The sequence below is a fragment of the Notolabrus celidotus genome, chromosome 20, assembly GCF_009762535.1.
Source record: "Notolabrus celidotus isolate fNotCel1 chromosome 20, fNotCel1.pri, whole genome shotgun sequence".
In the NCBI taxonomy this organism is placed as follows: Eukaryota; Metazoa; Chordata; class Actinopteri; order Labriformes; family Labridae; genus Notolabrus; species Notolabrus celidotus.
Window position 1 is genome coordinate 8,776,778 of NC_048291.1, and position 15,765 is coordinate 8,792,542.

Here is a 15,765-nt window from a genome sequence, read left to right on the forward strand (position 1 = left end):
AATAAACACAAAGGTTGGTTTTACTCCCCACGTCTGCAGATTTGAAGATCTAGTGGATGATTTTTATTTTTCATGGATAAGTGCTAGCGCTAGTTAGCATAGCCACATAGCTTCATGTTCGTAGTTGTGTACCAAGACACACGTCGACATACTGACAAATATTACAACAAGAAACACTAAATCTGTGACCAATCGTTCAGAAAGGTCCTGCTTTAGGCGCCTCTCCGTCAGGATCAGATTTTGGATAAAATTCAGAGGGTTGAAGTAACGCGGGTCTGTGAGCAGCTGCGTATATTCAGCCAGAATGTAAACATTAGATCAACGTGCTGGACAGCCGAGGCCACATCCACTTCCTGAGGGGGCGTGGTCAGAGAGCTCATTCTCATTTAAAGGCACAGACACAGAAAACAGCCTGTTCTGAGCAGGGCTGAAGAAGAGGGTTTTTCAGGCATGCAAAAATCTTATTTGAAGTGTTTTTTGAGCATAAACTTCAAAGACATGTTTTGGGGACCTCTTAGACCAATATATTTTGATGAAAAAGAGCACAATATGTCACCTTTCACACATCTTGAGCTCTAAAGACTACACACAGGAATAATAGTTGTGCTAACAGTTTACTCTTTTTTTTTAATGCAATAATTTCTTTGAGTTATCAAAGCATTAAAAAAATCCAAGCTAAAAGTAAGCTAGCATCATCTTAGCTTGCTTTGCCTGCTAACTGACATTATGATTTGTTCTATTTAAACTTATTTTTCAGAGGAAACTCAATAATGCTGAGTGGTTATACTCAGAAAAAGCCACCTTGTGTATAAATTTAACAGGCACATATAAAGCAAGCTGTCTATTAGCCACAATGCTAATACCAAAAGCTATAATATCAATCAGTCAATCAATCAATCATCTTGTTTTTCAATCGCTATAAAGCACTTTGGGTTGCATTTGATTTGTATGAAAGATGCTATTACACATGAACTGCCATATTCTCAGGCATTTCTACTGTATGTAGCAGAAATGGTAACCGGTGGAGTTTTCAGTGATACAGCTAGGGTTGCCAACTGTCCCGTATCAGCCGGGACATCCCGTATATTGGGCTAAATTAGTTTGTTTCATACGGGACCTCAATTAACGATTAACTCTCGTAAATACAGCAGACTGCACTCTACAGATCCTATATCAGATACAACGGCAGTGGCAGATCATGTGCCAATCACACCGTCTGTCATCCAATCACAGGCCTTCTCACACGCATCAGTTATATACAGCGCAAATATGCCAAGTCCAGCAAAAACTCCTGCTGTGCAAAAGGGCAAAAGACTGCTTGAGTCAGTCAAGAGGAGCAAAAAGTATCCATGGGAAAAGTACATTTGGGGTGTCATGCTCCTCTTTTGCATTAAATTTTTCTTTTGCCTGTTTTTTGATGTAAAGAGCCAAATTGTGGTTTCTTTGAGGTTTATTCATGGGAGGTTACATAATGATACAGTCAGGATTAAAGGGAATAAACACACTTTCTGCATTTCAAGTTGTATCAGAATATAAATATACGCTGAATTCACAAATCCTGCTCACACCAACATGGCACCATGCACCTGTCCCTTACTTAGTAGTGAGAAAGTTGGCAACCCTAGATACAGCAGTGGTACAGATACGATATTTTCACCTGTGACGATCCAATTTTACCCAGTTTTACTATTGTCTTGCAGTTAAGAACAAAATGTCCAAGGTTAATTCGAAGGCTTGGCCCTTTGAAGGATGCTACCACTGAAGACATGCACATAGACAAAGACAAAATGAAGAAGGCGGGGCTAAACATGAAGACTCACCAACAGACTGATAAAGGTGGGGCTAAACATGACACTAAGCTTGGGCAGACTGAAAGGTGTGGGGCTAAAGAGGAAGTCCATCAAGGAACCAAGAAGGATAAATGTGGGCGGTGCTAAGTGTTGAGCATTACATGGAAAGACTTTAAGAGTCAGAGCTTCACAGGTGAATACACAAGGACTTAATAAAGGAGGCAGCAAGCCAAAAATAAGGCTTAACACGAATTAAGAAGGTGGAGCATGTTGAGACACAGTAAATGAGAGGTGGCTTAATGTGGAGCTAAACAAGAATGGACTGAAAGAGGTGGGGCCAGTTTTATAGATCAGTTTGGTCAAGAATCAGGTTAGACTAAAAAGTGGGTCTAAAGGTGGCAGACCAAAGGAGGCGGGGCTTAACAAGAACAGACCGTTGGAGGGGGCTTAATGTGAAGCTCAACCAGGACAGAGTCTTAGAACTGTCAGAGATACACATGTGAACACACGAGGACAGGATGAAGAAGGCAGGGCTAAACATGACTCTAGACCTTGACAGACTGATATGGGCGGGGCTTAACTTGATGCTAAAGCTGCACAGACAGTTCAAACCTGCAGGCCATCAGACATCAGACCGTCAGAGAAACACAAACCTACAGCTAGAAGACTGAAACCAGCAGTCTGATTACTGAAGATGAATCTGTGTTTGTTCAAAGTGAATCACGGCATGAAATAGATTTGTGGTCAGTTAAATAAAATGTACACAACCCAACATCTTAAACTCACAGAGGATTCACAGCCCAACAGTCAAACACATGCCTAACTCTGTTATCCACACACACAGCACTGTGAGCACATTCTGTCCAGGTAATTATGCATGTCAGTGTGTGAGTGTGTCTGCGTGTGTGTGAAGGATACTGCTGCAGCAGGACTTGCTGGAGCCTGTCGGCCGTCAGGAAGATGGGATGTGTCAACATGAAGTCATCCAGGAGAGTTTCTAGACAGAGACACAGACAAACAGAGATGTTAGATTCCCGGCGTTTACTTGAACACACCAACTTTTTGAGGAATGCTCGAGGAGAAAATCAGAGAGATAACCGGAGGGAGAAGATTGGGTTGTCTTGTAATGGACAAAAACATTCAACGACATCAGATTCATGCCCAGACTTAAAAAGACGATCTTTGCAGCAATAATAAACATGTTTACAGCCTGGTTCAAAAAATGGTTTACATCTGAATAGCTTATTTCTCTCTCGGCACACACTGTATGGAGGTGAATTCTTTTAGAACCAATTATTTTTTAAGATATTAAACTTACAAGTTCTGCCTGAATAAGGACATGGCTGACTTGATTGACAGGCAGGGACACAGTAGCTGCTAGAAAAAAGGCTAAAGGCCCGCCTAGCTCGGATGAAATTAAGTTGTGTTTGGCATTTCCAATATGGCACCCACCAACGATTGGCTTCAAAACAGAGCTTCAGGGACAGATGGGTGGTGTCACGGATACTACATCAATTTTTTATACAGTCAATGGTTGTGCAGCGAGATCGCCAACACAGCACACCACACTCAAACAGATTCCATTCACCAACAACCAGAGTCCAAACTCTCAAAATTGGAAATATCACTAAATTTCTCATGGTCAAACGTGACTTTGGGGTATAGCAAGACACCTAGCAGACGACTGGATGGTTGTTAAGCTGCTTAGCTACCTTGTGCATCCATTGTGGTCGCAATTTCTGTTCAACTTTTATCAACAACAAGTTTGACTCTTGAATGTTTTAAAGAACACGTTGTACAAACACTCATGTCGCTTCAGTAAATCAAGTTAGTCCTCTATTTCTGACGTCCCTCTAACATCTTGCTTTGTGTCACCATTGCAGTGTTGTGCTATCTTCTTCGTTAAGCTAGCTTCCTGATTGGCTATTGTTCTCCTGTGTGACAATCCACAGAACATGTTTATGATTCAAATAAGGCAGCCCAGATTGTCTTCCATGAGGGAAGTATGATCACTCTCAACCTACTTTACACCACAGGAAGATCTGGCATGCTAATGTTTGGAACTATGACTGTCAGTAGCTTTTTAGCTAACATTTAAAAAAGCGCAAAACTAAAGAAATGATTTCATGAAGTACGGCTGCAAGCAATATTTGATTTTAGAAGGGAGTGTTCTCTTTAAATCTAACTAAAAGAGAGACATGAACTTCATCTCTGTCTGCACTGAGGATGTAATTAGCCTACCTTAGCAGAAAGACGGAAAACAAAGGGAAACAACTAGCATAGTTACCTTAAACACATAAACACACAAACATTACCATAATGTGACAATTTAAGAGTGTCCACTAAGTTCAAAGAAACTCTTCCTGCCTCTCTCTCTCACTCACTCACACACACACACACACACACACACACACACACACACACACACACACACACACACACACACACACACACACACAAACACACACACACACACACACACACACACACACACACACTAAATATAGGCCGTGGAGACAGATTTAGCCTCATTGTTTTTGATTTTCAAAAAGAGAACTGGTGGCTTTATGGAACAAACAAAGGAGAGAAATTAAGATCTATCTGGTTTCAAGAAAGGCTGACACATCAAAAGAGAAACTGATGTTTGTTTTGTACAGAGGAACATTTCACATAAAACCTGTTCTTTTTCTGAACTAAACTGTAATAAAGAGAGGCTGATGAGCGGCTGCAGCAGGAAACAGCTCTAATTTAAGATGCTGACAAAACCAAAAACATTTGCTAAAATATACTGCTGCTCTGTGTGTGTGTGTGTGTGTGTGTGTGTGTGTGTGTGTGTGTGTGTGTGTGTGTGTGTGTGTGTGTGTGTGTGTGTGTGTGTGTGTTTGTGTGTGTGCGCGCGCGTGTGTATGTGTGCAAAGCATACTGCAGTGGGCGTGTCCTACCAGGGTCCGCCTCTCTGCAGGCGGTTACCATAGAGTCACCACGTTGCCGACAGTGAGAGGATGAGGAGGGAAAATGTGAGAGAAGAACTGAAGAGAGAATTGAACGCCACACATGCGATTGTGTGTGTGTGTGTGTGTGTGTGTGTGTATCTGTGTATCTGTGTGAGTGTGTGTTTAAATAGAGTGGGTATGTGTTATTGATACCACAGAGTAAGTGACAATGGAGCTCTGATACTGACAGCATGGTTGATTGATTGGTTACATGATCGATACTACAGTGGATTTATACCAACAGTGAAGTCCCTGTGGTGCGTTTGAGGTTCAGTGGAGAGCGTGAGAGATTCACAGTCCGTCTCAGAGGATAAAAAGTTAGAGATCGTGATCTAATTCTTTTAATATTAATTCACTGACAGTCCAAAATCAGATCAGACACTTAGAGTTATGTAAGGCCTTTTTGGACCGCAGGAACATTTTCATAGTTCCAGGAACTTTAGGAACCTTCTCTCTACTTGTTTGATTCTGCTCCACAGGAACTATGAACTGTTTTATTCCTTGAAGCTTGTTTAGTTCCTGCTTAGGTACTCTCCCAGCACAACAAGGACTTTGAGTAACGTAACTGCACAAGAATTGGTCCATAAGAGTGTTCATTGGTTGGCTGAACACAAGAGCCAATTCTGTACCACCAAATGGATTTTTTAAATCCCACTGTAAACGTAAGGAGTAAATAACAGTTGCTCTTCAAATTGTAAAAGGGAGAAAACAAATAATTAACAAATGGACTGGCAGTGAAGTCCAGGCTTTATTAAGTGTTCATGCAACGGATGAGATACAATGGGATTTGGACTCGGCAAAGCGTAATATAAAAGTCTTGACCAAAATGGATCTGACAAAACTAGAAAGTGGTATGCTACGCTGGACGCTTTCCTCAGCCACAGACATATCTGTGGCATAACTCGAGCAACTGTCAACCAGCTTACGTCACCCCATGGTGCGAATGCTGTTAGAAAAAAAGTCCCCACGGTTTTTAGTTCTCAGGGAACTCTCCCTAGCTGATAGTTCCTCTGAAAAAAGTTCCCGGAACTATATGGTCGGAAAAAACCTACAGATGGCGATTAGAAGTATATCTATGCCTGTGTGATACCTGTGGGGACTTCTGTTGCTAACTAAATTGCCCTATGGGGGCAATAAAGATTTTCCAATCAAATCCAAAAATGGTTTTATGTCAGCTTGACCAGACACAGACTATACACATCTTCATCTATTTTCCAGATTAAAGTACTGCCAAACCACGTTACACGATGCCATCTGTCATTTGTGCTTGTTTATATCCAGGTAGTAGAGCATTATAGCATCAAGGCAGTAGCTATTTGCCGGAGGTAGAGCCCAAGCTCATGGCAGGTACAGCTTAGACAACATATGACTGTCATTCTGGGCCTACAATAATAAAATATGAGTCATTAATTAAACTGACTAGTACTTCTGGTGCTGACTAGCGAGAGTGACAATGTTTAATTATTGCGTTGACTAAACATGCATGTCCCTAACAGAAATGCAGAAAAAGACAGTACAAAATGCAGCACAGGGGAGTGAAGAAATGCAGTACAGGAAACATGGCAGAGGACAGTCAATAAATGAAGTAGTAGACGAAACCAATGCACAACAAAACTGTGCAAAAATATAAAGAGGACTGTACAGAAAGGCGAAACAGGTCAGCAAAAAAACTAAGTATGGGGCAGTAAAGAAAAATAGCACATGATGCTGCTGAAATGTAAAGGACTGTAGGGAAACAGTACAGGATAGTTATTGAATGTGCTGCAGGATAGTAAATCTAACTGCAGGGACTAAATGTGATATAACTGAATTAACTTCATATCTGCACCGAGGGAGGTTTATAGATCTCATTCACTGTTAAATGAACTGAAACAAAAGGATTATAAATTATAACAACCATCGGTTTATGATCCATCACTCGTACTTCTATTAATCTGAAATCAATTATAGTTTGAGGCTGTATTTTCTGTTATGTTCCTGCACACTAACTCCTCACATTCATTCTTTTACTTCACTTACAGCCTCATACTGAGCATCAAACAGCTCAAGTGCGAGTGTGAGCATAAATACAGTCCTGAGCATACTAACAGCGTAGCCGTGTGCAGGGAAAAATGTACATATTAATGGAACTGCAGACGGAGCCATGTGAGCCGAGATGGTGTGAATGTGGAGGGAGGACAGAGAGGAAGAGTGTGAACGTGGGAGGAAGAAGAGAGAAACCGGCTGAATCCAAATGGGATGTAAAGAACGCCTACGAGGAGAGGAAGAGCCAGAGAGAGCGAGAAACTGACTGAACAGAAAGACGACTCTGAGAATGAGAAAAAACGGATGTAGGAATGTAAAAATGACAGAACAAATATCAGAACGGGCTTCTGTCGGATATTTTGCAATTTGATCTCAGGCTGCACATGCAGAGAAGGTTTCATGTTACTTTTTACATCTCCTGCGTCCACATTTGTTGCATTATTTTGATCAGGTGTTAAAACTTGTGCAGGTTAATGTTTGGGGCAGTGGAGGAGAAATTGAAAAGTAAATTCAGATACAGAGAACGCAGCAGTAAATCAATCAAAGCTAGAGATGAAGTATTGGACTGATATGAAATGCAGTATGGGACTTGGAAAAAAAAACAGGACAGGGGACAAATGCAGTGAGAATAGTAAACGAAAAAAGGAGATAGTGGACATTTGAGTTCAGGAAAGAAAGGAAATCCAGTAAAAGTAGAAAAGAAATGCATCACTTCCCTGTAAAGAAACTCAGAATAAAGACCCATTGGTGTAAAGGAAATGCAGACAACAATGCAAAACAGAGTACAGGGCAGTAAAGAAATGCAGTAAAAGATAGTATGACATGGAGTACAAGAAATACAAAATAATGAACAGTATTGGACAGAAAAGAAATGCAGAACAAGATGGTACAGAAATGCAGAGAGGATAGAGGAAGAGAATAATGTTGAATAGAACAAGTAAAGTAAAGCAGTATAAGATGGCACAGAATCAAAATACAGGGAAGTAAAGGAAAAGTGCAAAGGGTAGTAAAAAAAATACAAGGAAGGACAGAAATGCAGTTAGAGCAGAAAATAGAGTTCAATACAGAACACAGCACATGGCAGCTAAACATGCTGTGAAGGATAGAGGTACAGAGAGTACAGAAAACGACAGAAATTAGGTACATGAGAGGAAAGAAATTCTGTGGGAGAAGCAGAGACTGACAGTAAAAAGAAATGCAGTAGAGGACTGAAAAGAAATGCAGAAAGTTATGCAGTAGAAGATACTGAATCAAAGTAAAGGAAAAGACACAAGAAATAGTACAAGTAAAAAATATTACACAGTACGGAGTAGAAGTGCAGTAAAAACAATAAACAAAATGCAGTAGAGGACAGGAAAGAAAGCAGAAAGTTATGCTGTAGAAGATACTCAATCAAAGGTAAGGAAAGTACAGAATAGATAACAAAAAATATAAATAACAAAGTAGTAGAACAGAAATGCAGACACAGTAAACAAAATGCAGGGAGGACAGAATAACATTTGGTAGACATAGGAAAGAAATGCAGATGATAGTACAGAAGTGTAGCACTGAAAAGAACGTAAAGAAAAGGAAATTTTCCAGACTATTACTTTCACACATGCCTTCACAGCTGGAGAGTCAAACACCTCCAACTACTTGTAATACTCAAGGGACATGTCACTAAGAATGGGTTTTGGCTGCTAATTGCACCAAGAATTGTGCATCTTTCTCTCTGTCTCAAGGTGCGATTCATAAAGCATATTGCACTAATTATAATCCAGCGCAAAAACAGACAAACAGTTCACAACAACAAAAACGTAAGGGATATTAAGCAGAGTATCCTCAGTGTGAATGATGTCACCACCCGGCCCACTCGCCTGCTATGAACTTTCTAGATATTACATGCTGTGTTCACATATCCACTCACCCTGACTTCACAAAGGAGAAAGTCGCCTTCAAGTCAGAGTGAACCGATGCAGGTGTTTGTGTCAGGACATTTTCAGGAGTTCAGTGTGCATATGAGAGGGCTGAAGATGGAGGAGAATTTCACAACCCATATAGAAACACTACATCCTGGAAAACAGACATTCAGAATCACCGCTTTGGATAAACGTGGCTTAGACTGCACTGTAGTATCTTGTAAAATATACAATACTTCCCTTAGAGATGAGGTAAAATGTGCATAACTGAAGTTTAAGTGCAGGTAAATTAAATATGGACTAAAGTAAATGCACTGTATGGATGTGAAAGAGAAATGAAGTGGTTTTCTATTTTGCAGGAGAGATGTTGGAGATTTGCTTTGCTCTTATTCCAGTCTGAAGCCTCTAATTTCATTTCTCTCCTCCCACCTCCTCTGCTCTCTCTCTCTCTCTCTCTCTCTCTCTCTCTCTCTCTCTCTCTCTCTCTCTCTCTTTCCCTTTCTCCTTTCCTCCCACTCCACTTCTCTAAATGTCTTGTTGAGAGCTGGTTGCTATGTGAACAGGTGCTAAAGAGCCTCTTATGCATCTGCACACACACACATATACACACTCACACATGTACAACCGTAAGATGCACACATGAAAACACACACTCTCCTGCACATCTCAACAAACAGGAAGTTTAAGGAAGCTGCAGGTGGAGAGGTTGAGGCAGATGGAGGGGGGGGGGGGGGGGGGGGGGGGGGTAAAGGAGTGGGCAGCTTGTTCATTTTTTCTTTATCTGAACAGAAAGATAAAATCCTCCCACACTGAGCGGCACCGTCACGCTGTCGACTTGTCTGCAGTGGTACGGGAATCAAACCCACGCCATTGCACGGACCAAGAAGGTTTCAAGGGAGAGCGCAATGTGATATAATAAAAACTCCATAATCATATCTTGAAGAGCTCATGAAGCCATTGTGCCCCCAGAATCCAGGCCTTTTTGTGGTACTTAAAGTCTCTAAAAAGTAGTATGGGAGGTAGAGCTTTTAATTATGTTCTCAGTGCTTGTCCTGTTAGATTTTGGGGTTGCAGAAAGGATGGTCTTTTGTTTATTAGATTGATCTCAGTTTGTACTTGTTAATGATACATCCTGCACACCGAAGGTTGTCAGAGTTCCACAAGGTTCTGTGCTCAGAGCGCTTCTTTTCACCTTAATTATGCCCCCTTTATGAAATATCATGAGGAAACACTCAATTACTGTTTGCTGTTATGCAGTTGGTCCTCTAATCATACGTATCATTGATGCCACACGAAACCAATCACGAGGCATGCCATTCAGACACCAGAGAGCGTCTTTTCACCTTCCAAGCATCACAAAACTTACGCGCATCCTGCAGAAAAATGATGCAGAAAAACAAATGAATTTGCAGCCGGTCCAAAATGCTGCAGCTCTGGTGCTGACCAGACCAAGGATTAAAGAGCACATCACTTCTACATTAGCTTCTCTACACTGGCTATAGAACATTACACTCCCAGAGTACATGCCTGCTCTTGGCTCTGGTACCTAAGAGGTGCATTTCGACCAAGAGTTCCGGGGTCTTTTAGCCACCAGAACTGCTTTCCCCAGAACTAAAAGGTTCCTTTGCCCCCATTGCTGTCTGCGTTATGACCGTGGGCTGAAGTCCACGGTAGATTGTGCAAATCAGGCCAGTGACGTATGGAGAAAAAAAGTTATATTAAATAATATTTTGAAATCTTAATAAAAAACTAAACTAGGATGCATTCCCAGGAACTCCCTCTGTGTTTCAACAACTCCACAAACACCGTAACGTTCAACCGAAAGTCCCAGGACCTTTAAAAAGTACTACTCTCCCAAGCAGGGGCTTTTCCGGGGGGAGATTAACTAAATATAAACACTGGTTCCTCCGGTTGAAATGCACATAGTTTCGGAGTAAAGTTCCTGCGGTGGAAAAACACCTTAAGTCTCTAAAAGTAGTATGGGAGGTAGAGCCTTCAGTTGTCAGACCCCTCTCCTTTGGAATTACCTACTGACCAGGGTCCAGAAGACGGACACCTTCTCCTCTCTTTTTCAAGTGTAAAGCTTATAGCAAGGGCTAGCTTAGGCTTAGACCAGCTCCTGGTTCTACTGCTATACAGGCTTAGACTGCCAGAGTACCTGACAGTTTTCCTTGCTCTTTGTGTCTTAACGTTATGTCTCTGTGACTAATATAAAAAAGAGAAGACCTGTTAGTAATGAATTTTTTTCTATATCTTTATTCATGCTAGCTTAAAGTATCATGTAACCTGTTAGCTTCTAATGCTAACTGTTAAGCATCATGAGCTAACAGTTTAAGCTAGTAAAGTGACAATCGTTCAATCAGTGAGGACTTCATTCAGGAGAAATGTTATTTACATTCTATTTGATGGGAAACACTGTCTCACCTGAACACCTTCCTGCCTCAACATGCCTACTACCTCCTGTGTGTGTGTGTGTGTGTGTGTGTGTGTGTGTGTGTGTGTGTGTGTGTGTGTGTGTGTGTGTGTGTGTTCTAAGCCTAAATAGGTTTGTTCCTCTTTTATGAAACTGGCAGGAAAGTTATCATCTCTCCTTTTTACCTGTGAGGCAGCTGTTTACACAGAACCACACTAACACACACATGCACACACACAAAGTAATAATATTATTGGGTGGGAGAAAGATGTTGCCCATAGCAACTGTTAGGTAATTGTTGTTATGCTTCCTGTGAAATCCTTTGAACAGCAGCAGCTCAGATTTGTGTATGTGTGTGTCTCTGTGTGTGTATGTGTGTGTGTGTGTCTGTGTGATTTTTCATAGCAGATTTTGTTTATCAAGGAGGACGGCATAAATATGTAAATGAGGTAACATATTAATCATTCATATTCTGAAATTACTCAGAAGAATGGACTCTTTGCTGAGTAAAATTAAAGCAGTTTTTTCTTTAATATAAATAATAATATAATTAATGTGTAGTTCAGTGGGACCTGATGAATTTGGTAAGCCAAGGATGTTAACCAGCTGCTTCTGAAAACATCTGTCTGAACATATATATTTTTAACTGTTTCATTTGTTTTGTATCTTTGATCGAACTCTATGATTCAAGCCTCTGAGATTTGTAATCTCACAGAGATCACAGTTAAAAGAGATCAGCGTTAAAAGACACATTCTTACACACATGATGAGCGAGTTTGTACAGCTGCCGTCAGAAGGAGCTCACAGGACATGATGTAAATGATGAGTGGCGGGAAGTGGAGCACACACACTACACATTCACACTAATTATTTTATAAACCCTCCCTGCCAAAGCGACACACCCTCACACACACACAGAAAAAAACATTTTACACGCCTTTTTTTAAAAGAACATCAATCATCACTCTGTTTGTGTGTTACTGAGGTAGCAGGATAGCTGAAAACATTTGTGGTTCAAGGTTAGATTATATATCTTTTATATAGGTCTGGATTTCTTAACAAATACTGTTAGTGCATCTTGGGAAATCAAACATTTTTGAACCCAGGTTGCAGGTTTGTTCTAATATGTCTCCAATTATTGCAAAGAAAGATGGAGGACTACACTTTAAAGGGACATTTAGAAACAAGGTTATAATAGTTTTACAATTCATAATATTTTTTGTTTTTATTTAGCTTTGTTTCTAATTTCAATTTGGTTTTAGCTACTTTTTTTGATGCAGGTTTGTCAGATTATTTTTTTTTAATTTTGTAATGTTATGTTATTTTTTTGTAACATGAGATACTTGTCAGGGGACCCAAAATGACTCCCAAGAAATATTGTGATTGGCTATTTAACCTTGTCAGAGGCAGGACTTATGTCAAAATAACATATATGGACAGTGTTACAACATAAACGTAGCACTAAATGCTATTTATTGATGTGTGAGTTACATTCTGTACCTCATGCCACCCCTACATAAGTACATGCCCCAGGTGGGCCCCCCATTCAAAAACGTTTGGACACGCCCCTGCTCCATAGCGCGTACCTCGTCAAACGTAGGTCATGTTAGAGCACTTCTAAAGGATGTACAGTACGTCTATGTAGTGTGCCGCTCTCTCTAATTAAAAGTCAATGTGGATCGCCCATCAGAATATTAATTGTTGGCAGGTGAACAAAAAGCTTTTTAAAAGTACTCTGCAGAATATATGATAATAAAAGGAATTGATTTTAACTCCTGCTGTTAAGAGGTCCAGACAACATTGAAATCCTGCCACCTCATCTGAGACAGACCATAAAGAATGTGTCAGCCAGGTGCTGGTGTCAGAGAAGAATATTAAGGACATTTTCTCTGTAATTCTATTTTACTTTTTTATTTTTTTAAAGTAAAGCCTTGTTTTTTTATTTTGTGTCAGTTATGGAAAATGTCTTTAAGACATTAAGTTAAAATTTCTGTTAAACAACAAGTCACTTCGTAACATCCTTAGCTGCAACACAGAGACTGCATAAGGCTCCATCTTTGAGTCTAGCATCAAGGTCATAATACTACAGTACATCTATGGTTTTATTCCAGTTAACAAAACAATATATCCTTCTTGAGAAGTAATGAGCATGTGCAAATCTCAACAGAGATGCAAAATAGGCAAGATGTCTCAATAATCATCTGTTTCAATCGTCTGCACCTATAAGGCAATTTTAGTTCAGCAATCAGAACTGTGCAAGTGCTTCCCTTTTGCATTTAAACTAAGTAAAAAATAATAAGAATTTGGCAAAGATCGCATTTTTGTAGGTGTGTGTGAGAAAAATAGGCACAAAGTCTAACGTGTGTGTGACGCAGTAGCAGGTAAAACCAGCCAGGTGAGAATCAGTCGCAGAAGTGACGTGGAGCGGAAAGAAACATTAGAACAAATAGACTCAGAGAGAAGAACGTTAAAATGCATAAAACAAAGAGGATGTGAGGCGTCACTGGGACTCTGTGTGCGCGCATCTGTGTGTATGCGTGTGTGTGTGTGCTGTGGGTGTGACGCAGACACACTGAGCTAAAATAAAAGCTGGATGTGGGTCACACTGACTGAAGGGATCAACAGGCTCGGGCTCTGCAGTAATTAAATATGAAACACAGTGTAATTTTCAGACTGGAGACAAAAACACATCAGACCAGGACGACGACGGTTCAGACTCCGAGTTTAAGTTTCTGTCTGATGGAGACTCAGAGTCTCTCTGCTCCCAAAATCATACATCTCCTTAGTTTGCTGGCTTGATGGCTACAAAGAGATCACTATCACAACCAACTCAGCAGGAGAGATAATCCTAATGTAATGCTAATGCAGCATTAAAATGCAACGTTCTCTGTGTGTTTGTACCAAATTAATAAAAGCATGTTAGATGATGCTGCATGTTTTATTTAGGAAGCTTAGACTACCACCGAGCTAACTGCATCCTTTTGTGGTATTTCATTATTATTAGTAGAGACTAAGCATAGTAAATGTTTAGCTAACCAGAAAAATCTTAAACCAATCATCATTTTTATAAGTTTTCTGAATGTTTATTCCAAATTTATAAAAGTAGAGATGGTGCTACCTGTTTTATTTAGAGAGCTTATCGAACAGTTAAGCTAACTGCTTCATCCTTTTGTTAAAGTTACATAACCAGAAGCTGTGACCTGCTTAGCTTTGTGTTCATTGATAAATTACTTCAAGTAATTAATCTAGCTAGTATTCGGCTAGTTTGATTCTCATCCTAAAAGCATGTGAAATAATGATAAGTATTATAATGCTAACTCCTATATGTCCTAATATGTCATCAATTATATGAAGTTTTTTGCATGTTTGCACTGAGCTAACAACAGCTGAAATGGTACATTGTGCTTTATCCAGACAGCTTTGCCAACAGGTCAGCTAACTGTTAAATGTTTTAGCTTAAGTTACATTGGCAGAGGTGAAGCACCACAAGTGTGAAGGCCAAGGTAAACATAATTATACCAGTGGGGCAATTTGTTTTACAGCCAGCAGTGAGTAAACCAAGAAAAAGCACAGAGTCTCGTACACACAATGAGCACTGAAATAAACACCAGGAACACTGAAACACACACTTCAAGGGGACAAGTGAGGACAAGGGGACAAAAAGTCACAAGATGCTATAAGGGAGGTTTTGAATCTGTTAGACCTACACATAGGCAGAGTATATCTGCGACCAAATGGCAGCAGTTTGTACTATTCAGTGTACCTACAGTATTTAGCTTAGCTTTTTGTTCTATTAGCTGACAATGAACTTATAGATATATTAAGCCAGGGCTGAAAGAGGTTCCAATCCGTCCGCGGGATGACTTTGCAAAGTGAAAAATTGCAGGGAAGACATTTACTTCAATTTTTGTCAATAAAGGTAACTGCTATTTAAAATTTGTCCTCTGGGGGGCACATACAATCAAATGGCTGATGGAGTGCACCTGAATGGCGCTCCAGGACTTTTTTATATCAGGGGAAAAAATTGTATTTGCAGTTTGCATAATCTGGTTGATTTTCATAGACTTTTTAGAGCACTTCAAGATCCAATCAACACCAAAGTTTACGTCTATGTAGAAGCAGTGGATCCACTATTTTTGAAAGGAGCCTCATATCGTGCATGTGCTTACCATACATGTGGGTGTGTCATAGGTGCGCTCCTTCACTACTAACACTACTGTGTCAGGTGACTGGGAAACCTGTGTGCTTGGTGTGTTCGAAACAGGTTTCAGTCCTTAAAGAATATCATATTCCGTCCTACTATGAGACTCATCATGGCAAAGAATACAACAGCTGTTTATGTAAAAAGATAGTTCATTAAATGTCAACATTTTCAGAGTGTACTTGTGCTTTTTTTGCGCTAAAACAAAGGGAAAAATTAGGAGTTGTCATTATTTATACTAGGTTATTATGTTATGATTTTACAGGTCCGGCCCACTTGAGATCAACTCGGGCTGTATGTGGCCCCTGAACTGAAATGAGTTTGACACCCCTGTATTAAGCTATCTTTTTAGATTACTGAGGTTCTCTTAACGTTTTGTTTTAAACTAATAGTAGCTTAACATTGTTAGCGCTTTGTTTGCTTCAAACGTGTTAGCTAGCATCTG